This window comes from Desmodus rotundus, chromosome 1 (genome assembly GCF_022682495.2).
Source record: "Desmodus rotundus isolate HL8 chromosome 1, HLdesRot8A.1, whole genome shotgun sequence".
Lineage (NCBI taxonomy): Eukaryota > Metazoa > Chordata > Mammalia > Chiroptera > Phyllostomidae > Desmodus > Desmodus rotundus.
This window is the reverse complement of record NC_071387.1, coordinates 135,056,739-135,071,177: the sequence shown is the minus strand read 5'-3', so window position 1 is coordinate 135,071,177 and position 14,439 is coordinate 135,056,739.

Genomic DNA, 14,439 nt, shown 5'->3' with positions numbered 1-14,439 from the left:
TGCAGCCCATCTGCCATGTTAAACTTGATATATAGCTATGTCATTGGTACCGTGATGCTCTACACTATGGTAATTATATTTACCTGTTGGTTCTGTATCTAAGACGGTTAGAAGAACATTTTCCATTCACTTCTAAGTGCTTTGTTTGCAAAATTCCATGTATTACTCAAAACAATTAGCCAGCAAGTAAGATAAAGCCAGACTCTTAATTTTTACAGTTCGCTGCCTTTCCCTGTCTTTAGTTCATATTTCAAACCTGACTTTCACTTTCTTCTTTTTTATTCTCTATTTATTTTCTCCTATAATATTATATGTTATTTTCTGTTAAAAACTATCTCATATCAAATTTGGCAAAAAGATAAAAAGATAAACGATGGAAAATAAAGAAATGAAGACAGCTAGATAAATCCTTGGTACTGGTTGAAAGTGGTATGAATTAAGACAAAGACTAATGTAGTTTTAACTTCCGTCTTGGGTCAATTAGTAATTTTGTTTTCTTCTCTTCCTCCCACTCCTTCTTTTAAGAAGTGACATTTTTTATTCTTATGAAGCACAGGGGTTTACTTCATGGTTAGGACTGGGAAGAGAGGTGAAAAACACACAGGTTTTACTTTTCTGTACTTAGGCTGAAATCTTGAGGAAGTCCCTGTATCCACAGTAGTCTGATTCTCTTACATGGAATATGGGAGCTAATTATACATTAATGATAGTTTAGCTATTCATCAAATTTATAGACTATTATTACTTATTCTAGTCATATTTTTGAATAAATAAGTACTATTTTAGGTTGAAAGTTATTCCCTTATCTTGTAAGGATTTTGTTAGTATACTGTTTTCTGTAGTGCCAGTGAGATACTAAAATATCCCATGTTTAAGAACCCCAACAAAATATTCCTTCAAATTGAAAATATGAATTATTTTATACCACTATTCTGCTTAAAATCCCCCAAAGTCTCCTCAGGTTACCTAGGATAAAATTCAAACTCTATATAAAAGCCCCAATCCTGCCAAAAATGCACGCTGTACATAAAAAGCAGTCTTCTACCTCATCTGACTCTATTTCCTTTGTATCTACATTCCAGCCGTGCTGGCCTCCACTCTCCTCCTCTAATTCTCCAAGTTTGTTCTGCTCTAGAGTGCTTGCACCAGCTGCTCTCTGCTGGAATGAATGAGTGAAGAGGAGATGGAACACAGGAACTAAATTTATGACTCCTTATTCTTATTCACTTTACCTTTTGCTAAAAAATGCTAACTAACCATCACTTGAACCTTTAGGAGAGGGTCTTGCCTCGATGTTGACGGATGCTGATGGGTGCTGGCTGAAGGCTGGGGTGGCTGTGACAATTTCTTAATATGATGCAACAATAAAATTTGCTGCACTGATTGACTTCCTGTGATGAACAGCTTCTCTGTAGCATATGATATTGTTTGATAGCATTTTATCACAGAACTTCTTTCACAATTGGTGTTAGTTCTCTCAAATCTGCTACTGCTTTGCCAACTAAGTTTATGTAATATTCTAAATTCTTGTCATTTCAACAACCTTTATAGTATCTTCACCAGGAGTAAATTCCATGCCTTCCTCACTAAGCTTAATTATTTCTAGCTTTTGACTCAAAATGAGAGACATGCGCCTTATCCTTTCACGTGGACACTTAGAGGCCATGCAGGGTTATTCACCAGCCTAACGCCAGTATTGTTGAGTCTTGGGGAATACAGAGGCCTGAGGAGAGCAGGTCTGAGGAAAAAGATGGAAGCATCGCTGGTCAGTGGAGCAGTCAGAACACACATTTATTGATTAAGTTTGCCATCTTAAGTGTTCACCAACCTGAAGCTCTCTAAACTCCCCCACCTGGGCTTTTATGGAGGCTTCAGGAGGTAGTCATGATTGGTTAAGCAACTGGCCATTGTTGACTGAACTCAACCTCCCTCAGGTCCTTCCTGGACATCAGGTGGGTTGGACCGAAAGTTCCAACCCTCTAATCACATGGTTAGTCCCCCCAACCAGCCCCCACCTTAAGTGCTTTCTAAAAGTTACCTCACTAACATAACAAAAGACACCTTTATTGCTCTGATCACTTAGGAAATTCCAAGGGTTTTAACGAGACAAAGACGGAGTATATATTTCTCATTAAAAATCACAATGCCATTCTTGGGAACCTGAAACATAAGTTGGAGATAATTGTATGGGTGGATGATCTTGATGATTTGGGTTGTACAAACCTGTCAAACTACAGAGCTGGCTTCCCTCTCTCTGAAGAACTCTGCAGAAAGATATTGCAAAAACCTCTCCCCAGCAACACAATACATATTCCCTCAAGAAACTGTCCCATCTCCTCCCTTAGCTACCAGTATGATAATGAGAAATAAAGGTCAGTCATTCTGAGACTTATAAGGGCGGACAGAGAGTACACTCCAAGAAAGAGGCAAGAATTAGCTTGCATATTCGATAAGTCACAAAGCTCCGCAGGACCTGTGAGGAATCTTTGAGATTAGGCTTTAAGGTTGTTTGATTAATGGCCCAGAGTACCAGACAGAATAAGCAAAAGTTCATTTGCCTAGGGATACTTTTTTGGGGCATGTGATTTAATGATACCTTGCAAGGACTGCAGGGAATGGGACAAAGTCACTGTTGAGGAGGCTGTTAAAAGTTTAAGAGGAAATAGTTGAATTTCTCTGGGATATGGTAGAGAAATGAATAAACAACCTCAGAGAGGGGAACATACTGGAATGGATATACTGTATAAGGCCAGAAGACCCACCAGATGATTGAGTCTCATCACCGAGGAGATGTGGGATGTGCTGGTGAAAGAGAAGTTCAAGGCTGGATCTTCTCTGTAGGCAAGAGCTCATAGCAGAAGAAGGGCTCACAGACCTGGGTTCTTTACTATCCAGGTGGATTATGAGGCACCAAAGTAATAGACAACAGGGGGCAATGCCTACAGCCAGAAATCCTAAGGTCACAATTACTGTAACAACTGGAGAGATCAGAGGCAGGGGCAGTCAAGATTTGTAGAGATGGTTAATTGAGGATGGCATTTAGATGAGCAAAGTAGATGGGCAGCTAACAAAGGTGCAGTTCCATATCTACAACCAGAAGGTGGTAAGAATGGAAGAACAGGAGGCTGAAGGCAGTGACTTCAATAAACAGTCCTAATTTCTCATTCAGTTTCTGAACCTAAGCTGCTTTGCAAATACAGAACCGTTAACAGAAAAGGTGTTAAGATTCCTAGGAGAGACCTGCAACCCAGAGCAAGTATATAGTATAATGATTTCCCCTCTTCATCCCCAAAAGGCCCATGATAACTTAACTTCAGTGCCTTTAAACTGTGGAAAGGGGAATACCCGAACATTTTGAGAATTACTGCTTGCAGAATTTGAGTTGATATCCGCGCTAGGAGACTCAAAGCTTATTATGGCTCTCTTGTGAAAGTAGGGAGTAAGTAAAAGGGGCCAAATAATAATAGCTGGAGTCCTGACTAAAGTCAGGCTTACAGTGGCTCTTAGGTCCATGGGTGGATTATTTCCCTAGTCTTTGGGTACATAGTAGGAATTGATTCTTGGAATTTGGATAACATTCACACTGAATTCTTGATCTATGGAAGAAGAGTTATAGTGAAGAAGGCCAGCACTAAGCAGAAACCTCTGAAACTGTTCTGACCTGCCCCGACCAAGGGCAACGGTGGGAATTAGTGCTTCAGTTATAGACCTAAAGACTATAAGGATTGTGGTCTCTGTTATATAACCATTTGATTTTTCAATGATTCATCCATATTCTGCATAGTCCTGACAGTCAAATTAAATGGTATTACTTAACTCAATTTATTGTAGACTAACACAAACTCAACCAAGTAGTTTTTATGCAGATGGAATCATAAAGTATATGGATTTTGCTTCTTTCACTTAACACACTGTGTACAAGTTTCATTCATGTTGTATAAGATATAAGTACTTAATTTCTTTTTATTACAAACGATATCCCATTGTCATGACTATACCACATTTTTTTATCCATTGTTTTTGTTTATCCATTCTTTAGATGATAGACATTTGTTTTTTTGTACATTTTGGCTATTACGAATAATGGTGCTATGAAAAGTTGTATGGATTTTAATTGTGAACACATGTTTTCAACTCTAAGTAGATACTTATGAGTGGAATTATTGGGTTATATGATAACTCTACATTTAACCTTTTGAATAATGCCAAACTGTTTTCCAGAGTAACCGAACCATTTTATATTCCAAACCAGCAAGGTATGAGGGCTTTAATTTCTCCACATCCTTGCCAAAACTTGCTATTGTCTATTTTATTATGGCCACCCTCGTGTGGGCGACGTGATATGGCATTGTGGTTCTGACTTGTATTTCTCTAGTAACTAATGATGTTTAGCATTTTTTCACAATTTTAATGGCCAGTTGTGTATCTTTCAAAAGTGTCTATTTAAATCCTCTGCTCATTTTAAAATTTGATTGTCATTTTGTTGTTGAGTACTAAAAGTTCTTTACATATTTTATATCCCAGACCCTTTTCAGACATATGATTTGCAAATATTTTTCTCCCATTTTATGGCTTGTCTTTTCATTTTCTTGCCAATGTCCTAGAAGTGCAAAATTTCTTTTTTTTAAATTTTGATAAAGGTCAATTTATTTTTTCTTTCATTTCCTTTTTATTGAATTTATTAAGATGACATTGATTAATAAAATTATACATGTTTCAGGTGTACAATTGTATAATGCATCGTCTGTATATTGTACGGCGTGTTCACCATCCCCAGTCAAATCTGCACCCATCACCATTTACCTCTCCACACTCTCATCCACGACCCCAAACCCCACCCCCCACCACAATCACCACACTGTTGCCCGTGCCCAGGAGCTTTTTTCTTTTTGCTCAATTCCTCCACCCCAAACCCAACGCCCCCTACAGCTGTCAACCTGCCTTCCATTTGTGAGTCTGTCTCTCTATTTTGCTTCATTACATTCCACATATGAATGAAATCATATAAGATAATAGAATACTACTCAGCCATAAAAAAGAAAATTCTACCCTTTGAGACAGCATGGATGAACCTGGAGATCTTTACACTAAGTGAAATAAGCCAGTCAGAGGAAGACAAGGCCAATTTATTTATTTCCTTCATTGCTTGTGTCCTAGGTATTTTCTCTAAGAAATTAATGCTTAATCTAAGGTCATAAAGATAGATATACATCTGTGTTTTCTTCTGCTAGTTCTGTAACTGAAGCTCTTACAGTGGGTCTTTGATCCATGCCAAATTAATTTTTGTGCATATTGTGAGGTAGGGGGTCTAACTTATTTTTTTGTTGTTGGTTTTTGCTTGTGGATATTCGGTAACCCAACCCCATTTGTTGAAAAGAACTATTTTTTTCCATTGAATCATCTTGGCATCCTTATCAATTTGCTATTCTTCTTACTGAGGAGAATTGGTATATTTAGACCTGATCCTATGTCCCTCCCTGATTATTGCTGGTCACATTTTCAAGGTGTGTTGTTTTACCAAATTTTTTGTTCTGTTAGTAAAATTAGATAGTTTTAAGTCTTAGTTCCTATACTTAAATTGATTCAAACCACTAACAAAAACTTTCATCCTATCTTCTCCAGCTCTGGAAAGCTGTATTTTGCACCACATTTTGCTTAGCTTAGTTTTTCCTCAACTAGTGTCCCCAGCACCTCCTGGAAGGGCCCATGGCTTTAGTTTTCCTTTAGTACATGTAGGTTATACAATGTCTATACCTTTCATTTGAATGGCAATTTGAGCTAGCATATCCTATTGCAAGGATCACCAACTTTTTTATAAAGAGCCAAATAGTAAATATTTTCAGCTTTGCAAGATTTATGGTCTCAGTTGCACCTACTCAGCTCTGCTGTTGCAGTTTAAAAGCCAGCATAGACAATTTGTAGACAAGGGGATATGGTTGTGTTTCAATAAAAATTTTTCCAGTCAAAACAGATGGTGGCCACATATTGTTGGATTGCAGTCTCCCTTATTACTCTGTGGACATGTTTGTTCAGTAAACATTTATTGAATACATACTATGTGCTAACTCCTCTAAGTGCTCAGGACACATTGCCGCCTAAGGCAAAATAAAGCTGTTACCAGAATAAACAAACAAACAAAACAGAAAGAAAGAAAGAAAGAAAGAAAGAAAGAAAGAAAGAAAGAAAGAAAAGAAAGAAAGAAAGAAAGAGAGAGAAAGAGAGAGAGAGAGGGAGGGAGGGAGGGAGGGAGGAAAGGAAGGACGGAAGGGAGAGAGAGAAAGAAGAAAAAGATAGAGAAATAGGAAGGAAGGAAACCAGCGGGGGAGGGGGCGGGGGATAATCTAGAAAAATCAGATGGTGGGACAGCAATATTTGATAGGGTGGCCAGCAGATACTTTGCAGAGGTAGTAACGAGAAGGTTTCAACTATGTGAAGATATGAAGAAATATTCCAGGACTGAGACAAAGCAAGGTAAAAGTCTCTGTGGTGTGATTGAGAGAAGAGAAAAATGCAGTGATATTGAACAAATCAATTGAAAGAAAGAGTGTTAAGACTTGAAGTGAGAGAGGTAAGTGTCAGAATTGTAAAGCATTTGGAGTTCATTCTAAATGTAATGGGAAGCCACTGGAGAGTTTCAAGTAGAGCAATTACATTTATCCAATTTATTTTTAAAAGAGATCATTCTGGTCCATTTGGAGAGAAGATTTTTAGCAGATAAAAGTATAAGAAGGAAGTATTTAGAAGGCTATTGATGTAATTAAGGAAAGAACTAATGGGACTCAGACCAGGTAGATGGCAGAGTCTTTGGCAAGAAGTGTATCAATAAAAGATAACATTTGGAAGTAGAGCCAGTAGACCTTACTGACTGACTGGATTAAACAGATGAAAAAGATAGCAGAATAAATGATGGCAACTTTGTTCTTTGCCTTGAGAAACCTGATAGTGCCTTTTGTCGAGATCAGGAAGACAGAGGAAATAACATTCTCGAGAGGCAGAGAAAATACCGGTGCCTCTTTGATAGGCAACATATATGAATCCACGAAGAAGGCAATGAAATATACAAGTAGTTTAGGATGTTAGGATGAGGTCAGGGATGGAGATAAAACTTTGGAGGTCAAAAACTGATAAAAGATATGCAATAAAAAATCATAGAAAAGAAAAAGAGGAACGAACATGGGCAATTCCAGCATTTATGGCAAAGTAAGGTAAGAAGCTGGTACTTGTGCCACTAGAGATGGGAAAAGCAGAAGAAAAGGACTAACTGAAAAGGAAAAAGGAGGAGGCATTAGGGTGAAGTATGAGGCAGGCAAGGAAAGTATAGTGTCAAAAAAGGTAAGAAAAGTGAATTTCAAGGAGGAGTAAATAGACAAGTCAAGAAAGAACATAGTAGTGGTTTCATATCAGCTCTTTAGAATAAAATTAACTACCAGGTTGTGGCTACATATGGTATCTTCTGATTACATTGTCTTTCCTAATTAGCAGAGGAAAGGGGGCTAGTTTGGCCAGTGGGATTACATGGAACTAGGGGAGGCAATAGAATGTTGCTCACAGAAATTGTGGAAAATGAAAACCTGAGGAGCCAGCGAAACAGAAACCAGTGCCAGAAACTAGAGTTTGAGAAGCGAGAAGGGGGCATCTGGATGGTTACCAAAGAGCAGATGCCAGAATCAGATATCAAAGCCGAGTTGTGGAGCCAGGAAGGCAGAAACTACAAAGACTAGAGCAAGCACAAGCAAGCTGAAAATCATTGGGAGGTGTCTGGAACTTCTTCCTAGATCGAGATCTGTTTTTCTTTTTTAATGCAATAGCCCAGGTGTAGCCGTAGTGCTGGGTCAGGCTCAGAGGAATTCCAGCCTCATAACCCACAAGCTCTCTTCTCCAGTTGGAGTGGGCTGAGGCTTCTTGTGGATTGTTGAGTAGAAAGCCTTGATATGTTCTGGTGAGTCCTTGGTGAAAAGTGGTCATTCGGGAAGTAGACAATGATTCTCCACGATCAGGGCTGGCTTCATGCACAGGACCCCATGCTTAGAAGGGCCCATGCTTGGTTTAATGCTCTGCTGTCCTCATCTTGAAACTCTTAATATGTTTTTTCACCAGCTGCCCCACCGACTTAGTTTGCACTTGGGCCTTGTGAATACGTAGCCAGCCCTGCCCATAATTGCTTTTCTGGCCACATATTTTACATTTTCTTCTGACTGTGGGGTTAATTTGAGTGGTTACTCTCTCTTGCTGGATGTTGTGGTTAATGTACTCCATCTGGCTATAGGCTTATGTGTCTAAAGATTAGCAGACAGATGAATATAAAAGCCAAAGAACTTGAACCATGCCTTACTAGGTCTTCTACTGGAACCCAGAGTCATAGCTCAGGTGTCTGGAGGGCAGCTGGAAGACTTCCCTGGTGAGCAAGGTAGTAGTGGCTGGAGCAGACTGGTGAAAAGGAGCAGGATGAAGGCTTTTTGTTGCGGAGTGGTCCACCACCTCCAGAGGACAGCAAGTCCTGGAAGAGGGGCTAATCCCTGCCAGAGTTTATTATGGAGATGTCCCGGGAGTGACCAGTGACAGCAAGAAGTTTTATTAGCTGTTTTGATTTTACATCTGTCCTTGGCCAGGCAGCCAGGCCTGTGGTGGGTACTGTGTTGTAAAGACAGGTATGCAGAGCAATCTTCCCCTCGTCTTTTTTTTGCTTCTTGCAAAGCAAAGCTTTTGCTAGGTGGTTTATGCAGTCTGACCCCTAAATAATTTGAGTTAAAGCACTTAAAAAATACTTTCATCTTACTAGATTTATTAGGTGATCACTTTGTAAGTTATATAAATGTCTAATCATTACATTGTACACCTGAAACTAATATAACATTGTATGTCAACTATAATTTAAAAATTAAAAAAAAATATTTAAAAACATTGCCATTTCATGCAGCAGGAACTCTGTGTGTCTGCCTTTGCCCCGGGAGTCGATGCTGCGGTGACAAGACTACGTACCCTGCACCAGGGCCCTGATGTCTCTAGTGATCAGAAATCTCTGCTTCCTCACGAGGCAGGCGTCCGTGGCTGGGACCAAGTTCCCAAAGATGCAGCAGGCCCAGGGGGTACTTCCACCAGTGTGGAGGCCTCCGCTCTGATGTCGGGACACTGATTTTCATCTCCGATGTCCTGGGTTGCATCGGAGTGAACTAAAATCAGGCTGAAGCAGGATACCAATTGTTAAAATGCTTTGTTTTGGGATATCTATCCAATGAATCCCTTTCCTTTCTAAGGAATCTGTGAGTGACCTGGGGAATCGGTGAGCCACTCAAGGTGCTCACTTAAGAAAAACCCAGGAGCCATCAGACATCTTCGTTTGGGGCTTCTAACTTTAGGATTGCCAGTCTCTCCTCTGGGGATGGCATCCTTTAGGGTCTGCAGGCAGTGCTGATGGCAATGTTTAGAGACCAAGTGTAGCTTTTGGGTCACCTCACATGATGATGATGTCGTGGCTCTCTTGTAAAGAGACACTGATGGCCAGGGAAATGTGGAAAACCTTTGATGGACAGGCACCATGGCCCCAGAGTCCAGCTTCATGAGGGAAGTTGCTCGGGGCACAAGCTGTTCTGAAGGTAGGCGCTGTCAGCAGAGGCCTTAGTTTATCATGGGAGATATTCTATGGAGTCACTGGGGGCTTCTCCCTTCTCCTAAAGACTAAGGATGGTGTGCTGTGAGGTTGGGGACAAGACCCTGCCAGAGTCTGTTGAGCATTAAAGCATAGGGTTTTCTTCATTTTGCACACTGGAGTTTGTGCTGGGCACCGTCCCCTGAAGTGCCACCCTGCCACAGAACAGGCACAGCAGCCCAGCCTGCCAGTGAGCCCCTCCGTGGTGTCAGCCAGCAGAAGGGGCAGGCAGCCAGAGGCCGTTCACACATCTCTACATTGAGCTCCAGACTCTTTGCCCACTGAGCTTGGAGTGCTTTCTTAAGTTGGGTCTATGAGAGCTAAGCCACCGGCACTGGTTAACAGCTCACCAGGCCCCCTGCCGACCATCCTCACCCCCCCGACAGTGAGCAGCACCCCTGAGGCGGTCACACATGTTCAATTTTGGAAACTTTGTGAGGTTCCTGTGGAGACCTCCCCTTTTTTGTAAGAAGAGGATCCGTCCACCGTTCATTTTCTAGGAACAAGGGCATCTCTAAATGTCATGCTAAAATTTCTTTGTCTCTGAATAAAATAATTAATCCCACAGTGGCTAGAAAAATATTCCAAGTTTTGTCTCATAAATTAGTCTGATTATTTGAGACTTTTTTTGGAGTGCTTTGAGGGGAGGCATACATATTTTGTGAAATAAGTATTTTCACACTCCAACTCTCTCTAACCTTGCTTGAAATGTCATCTCTCTGGCTACGCAGCATGCGATGGATAGTTCTGGGAAGGACTGGAGTGCATGGCTTGGACCATGGGAGACAAGGATAAGTTTGTACTCCTTACCTGATACCCGTTTATAGAGATGGGTGGGAACCCCTAATTCTCTTCAGGGGTAGAGCCACTGTGCAATCTCAGAATCCCTGGATTTCCATGGATGGAGCCGTGACTGCGCTCCCTGGGCTCTGCCCACCAGCGACCCCATGAAGATCGCTGCCAGGGCCTCTCCCACTTTCGTCCCTGGATGCAGGAGCTGTGCCACAGCTTTCCTCCCAGCCCCGCCTCCCTCCGGAGTCGGGACAGGCCACCTTGAGGAGGAATCTGCTCCTAGTCCAGGCCTTTAATCATGTAGAGTGTTGTCTCCCTCTGTATTTGGAGAACGGACTACGTGTTTATTGAAAAAGCTTCAAGATGTGTAATCCATCATGAAATACTTTTGAAAATGCTGAGAGACCTCTCACTATTTCATTTAGAAGTATAGTTGTTTCTTATCACAGCTGTAACAAATTACTGTAAATTAGTTGGGGGCCTAAAACAACACAGGTTTGTTCTGTTACAATTTGGGAGGCCAGAAGTTCAGAATCAATTTCACCGGAGGTGTCAGCAGGACTGGTTTCTTCTAGAGAGTTCATGGGAGAATCTATTTACTGCACTTGACTTTCCCAGCTCCTAGAGGTTGCCTTTATTCCTTGGTTTGTGGCCACTATCCACTGTCTTCAAAGCTAGCTATTTAGCATCGTCAATCACTTTTTTTTTTCTTCTGTCATCAAATCACTGTCAGTATCACTCTGACAGCTCCTCTGTGTCCCTTGCAAGGACCCTGTGATTACACTGGGCTTATTCAGGTAATCCAGAATAATTTTCCCATCTCAACATCCTTAATTTTATCATGTCTGCAAAGTCCATTTTCCCATATAAAGTAACATTCACTGGTTCCAGGGATTTAGAATGTTACATCTTTGGTGAGAGGCATTACTTAGTCCACCACAATAAAGTGTAAATATTGAAACATAAAACATGAAGTTGGTGGCCTTGTTTGTGGTATGGCTTTAGTCAAAGTCTTTCACAAATCATTTCAGGGGAAATCCTTATTTCTGGCAAAAATATTTTGTGAAAACATTTTAGTATAAATCTATCCTACTTTACCATTGCTAAGCTAATAAGCAGTTTATAATTTAATCACAGACTATTTTGAAAATGTGATTTTAAACAGCCAATTACTGTGGATTCTTTGGTATTTTGCTGTTTAGTGTTACGGCAATAAATTAATTTAATAGTCACATAGTTGTCACGTGCCATTTCTTAAGAGTTCCACCTTAGTACAACACCCATCAGAACTTCCTAATAAACACCATTAAATGACTATCCTGAAATATTGTCAAATTATAATGGAGGAGTCATATATACACACAATCCGTATATCATGGCATAGGAGTCCTGAGAACTTCTTTCTCTTTCTTTCTCTCTTTTTTCCCCTCTGTCTGCTGCTGTCTGTCTCTGTGTATCTGTATCTCCCTGTCTCTCTCTTTCTCTGTTTCTTGGAGTCTTCATTCTGAGGGAGTCCAGCTGCCTTATTGTGAGAAACTTTGTGGAAAGACCCATTTGAAGAGGAACTGATGTCTTCAGCCAAGAGTCAGCAAGGACCGGAGGCCTCCCGACAGACATGGGAGTGACTTTATAAGGGAATCCTCCTCCAGCTGACCTTGAGAGTACTGCAGCCCCGGCAACACCTTGACTGCCATCTCATAAAAGGCTTTGAAACAAACCCGCCTAAGCTGCTCTTAGATCCCCAATTCATAGAAACCGTGAGATAATAAATGGTTGTTGTTTTTAGTCACTAATTTTGGGGGGTAATTTGTTACGCAGCAATAGATAGCTAATACACCAGCCTTATGGAACTTACATGCTCATAGAAAAAAAACCTAGTGCATGACTCAAGGCTTTGCTTGCAAGTAAGTCTTGGATACTGAGTACTTCATAGAATTCAGTAAAAGCAGCAGTTGGGGAAGAGAAGATATGAATATAAGGCAAAGCTCTATTTTCTCTAAGAGTTTAAAAAGTCTGAGTATGCCCATGACAGAAATAAGGTGAACATGCTCAGAATATACTTGTGTGGAAACTTAACAGCATCTTGGAAATGAACTTGGCCCGAGGACTCGTGTCAGAAAAGGAGTGAACACAGCTTGCTCCTTCACTTACTGCTTGGCTTGGAAAAACAGGAATGTTCCAACAAACAGAGAAGTTTTGCCAAAATTCCTGGGAGATAATATGCTGACCACAAAGCAGCGCTGCCTCAAGGTGTGCTCCCAGGGTGCAATTCTGCCGTGGGGGAGAGGAGCCTCACCAGCCAACTGGAGCATCATCTAAGGGACCTTGCTCTCTAGCAGGTATCAGTGTAAAATGCTACTGCCTTCCCTGCCAGGGCGGGGCAGGGTGTAGAAGGGGCTTCACAGACATAAGCCATGGGGCTGCTGCAGATGTCAGGGGCAGGGCAGGAAAGGGGGGACTGGCAGAGGCAATATGATAGCTGAGCTGTCTCTGTTCATGAGCACCTAGGAGAAGGAATTCTAGAAATTCTACTATCATGAAAGGAAGCCAAAGTAGAGAAGTGATATGTTGCCATGGTGACTTAAAAAAAATATCCTTAGGTTGGTGTGGCCTATAAAATAGGGATTATATGCTTTGGGCTGCTCTTAGTAATTAGTAATCCTAGTACAACATCTGTTTTTAGCATGGATTAATTACTACCCAAAGATTAGAACTAACTGCCTCGTGGTTAGTGGCAGGACCGTGGAGAGACTACTGTGTAAGGTCAGAGATTGTTCCATCAAGCGCCAGCCCTAGGACACCGTGCTAGAAAACTGATCTAAACGATGTGAAAATGCCGTCGCTGCTAGTGGGCAAGGCTGTTCCGTCTCTGGGAGAAAAGTGATGGTCTTCTCGGAGAGGTCAGGGAAGCCTTGTCCACCTTCCAGGAAGCCTTTTACCCTGGCTGGAACTTTCCTCTGAGGCACTGTAAAAGGAGGCCGGAACAGGGATAGAAGGAGGAGGGTGCAGTAGAAGCCAGCAGGGTCTGTAGAACAGCATCCACTCTCTCAGGATGGAGAATGACTATGATTGTGTGGGGCTGCTTTAAGACATGTAAATAAGGATTTTAAACAATGGAAAGTCACATGACTGTAGGATTTAATTTCTTAAGATATATAAGAATGCAGGAACGTTTTGCAAATGTCTAAGGGACGCACCTTTCACAGAGAGTAATAGAAACAGGAGGTGAGACGGGGCTCCCTGTCAGCAAACGGCTGCCCTAGTGAAATGTTTTAATGGTGGCTTCGATTGCAGGGAAAGAAAAGTACAGCACCCTCCGCTCCCATAATTAATACAAGCTAATAGCCGAGGAGGAGGAATAGGATGTCACCTTTAGCACTAAAAGGGGCAACATTTAAGGGGTCAGAGGAAGCACATGTCCTTAGAACAGCTGGAAGTACATTTGAGGGAGTTGATCATCAATTCCTTTGCTAATATGGTATGTAATAAATATATGGAACTGTGAATGGGAACTAGCAATCATTTTCTTAACTCTTTCATTCACACCATTTTCCCATGGGGTGTGGGACAACAGGAAAAGCCAAATCTTAGAAGTCCAGCTCTCCTTGGTGGGTCATGTTAACTCTTGCTTTACTGGCCCTTTAAAGATATAGGCTTAGTAAATAACATTTTGATTTCCTGGTTCTCAAACTTTTTGGGTAGTACGGTGGTGCCACTCAAAGTTTGGACCCCAGCTCCTTGCATTTCAATCACCTCAGGAGTATTTTGAAAAAACATATATATTCTTGAGTTCTGCCTCCTTGTATTCTGCTCCAGTAGTTTGGAGTGGGACCCAGATTCTAAATGTTAACCAGCATACCCCCCTTCTCAAAGTGATGTTGTGACTATACTTTGAAAAAAATAATTCTAAGGTCTTTTTGACTGATGAATTCTGAGCAAAGGTAGTAGAATGAAGACAAGGACTTTCTCTCTCTCCATTATTTATTTTGAGAAAAAAAATG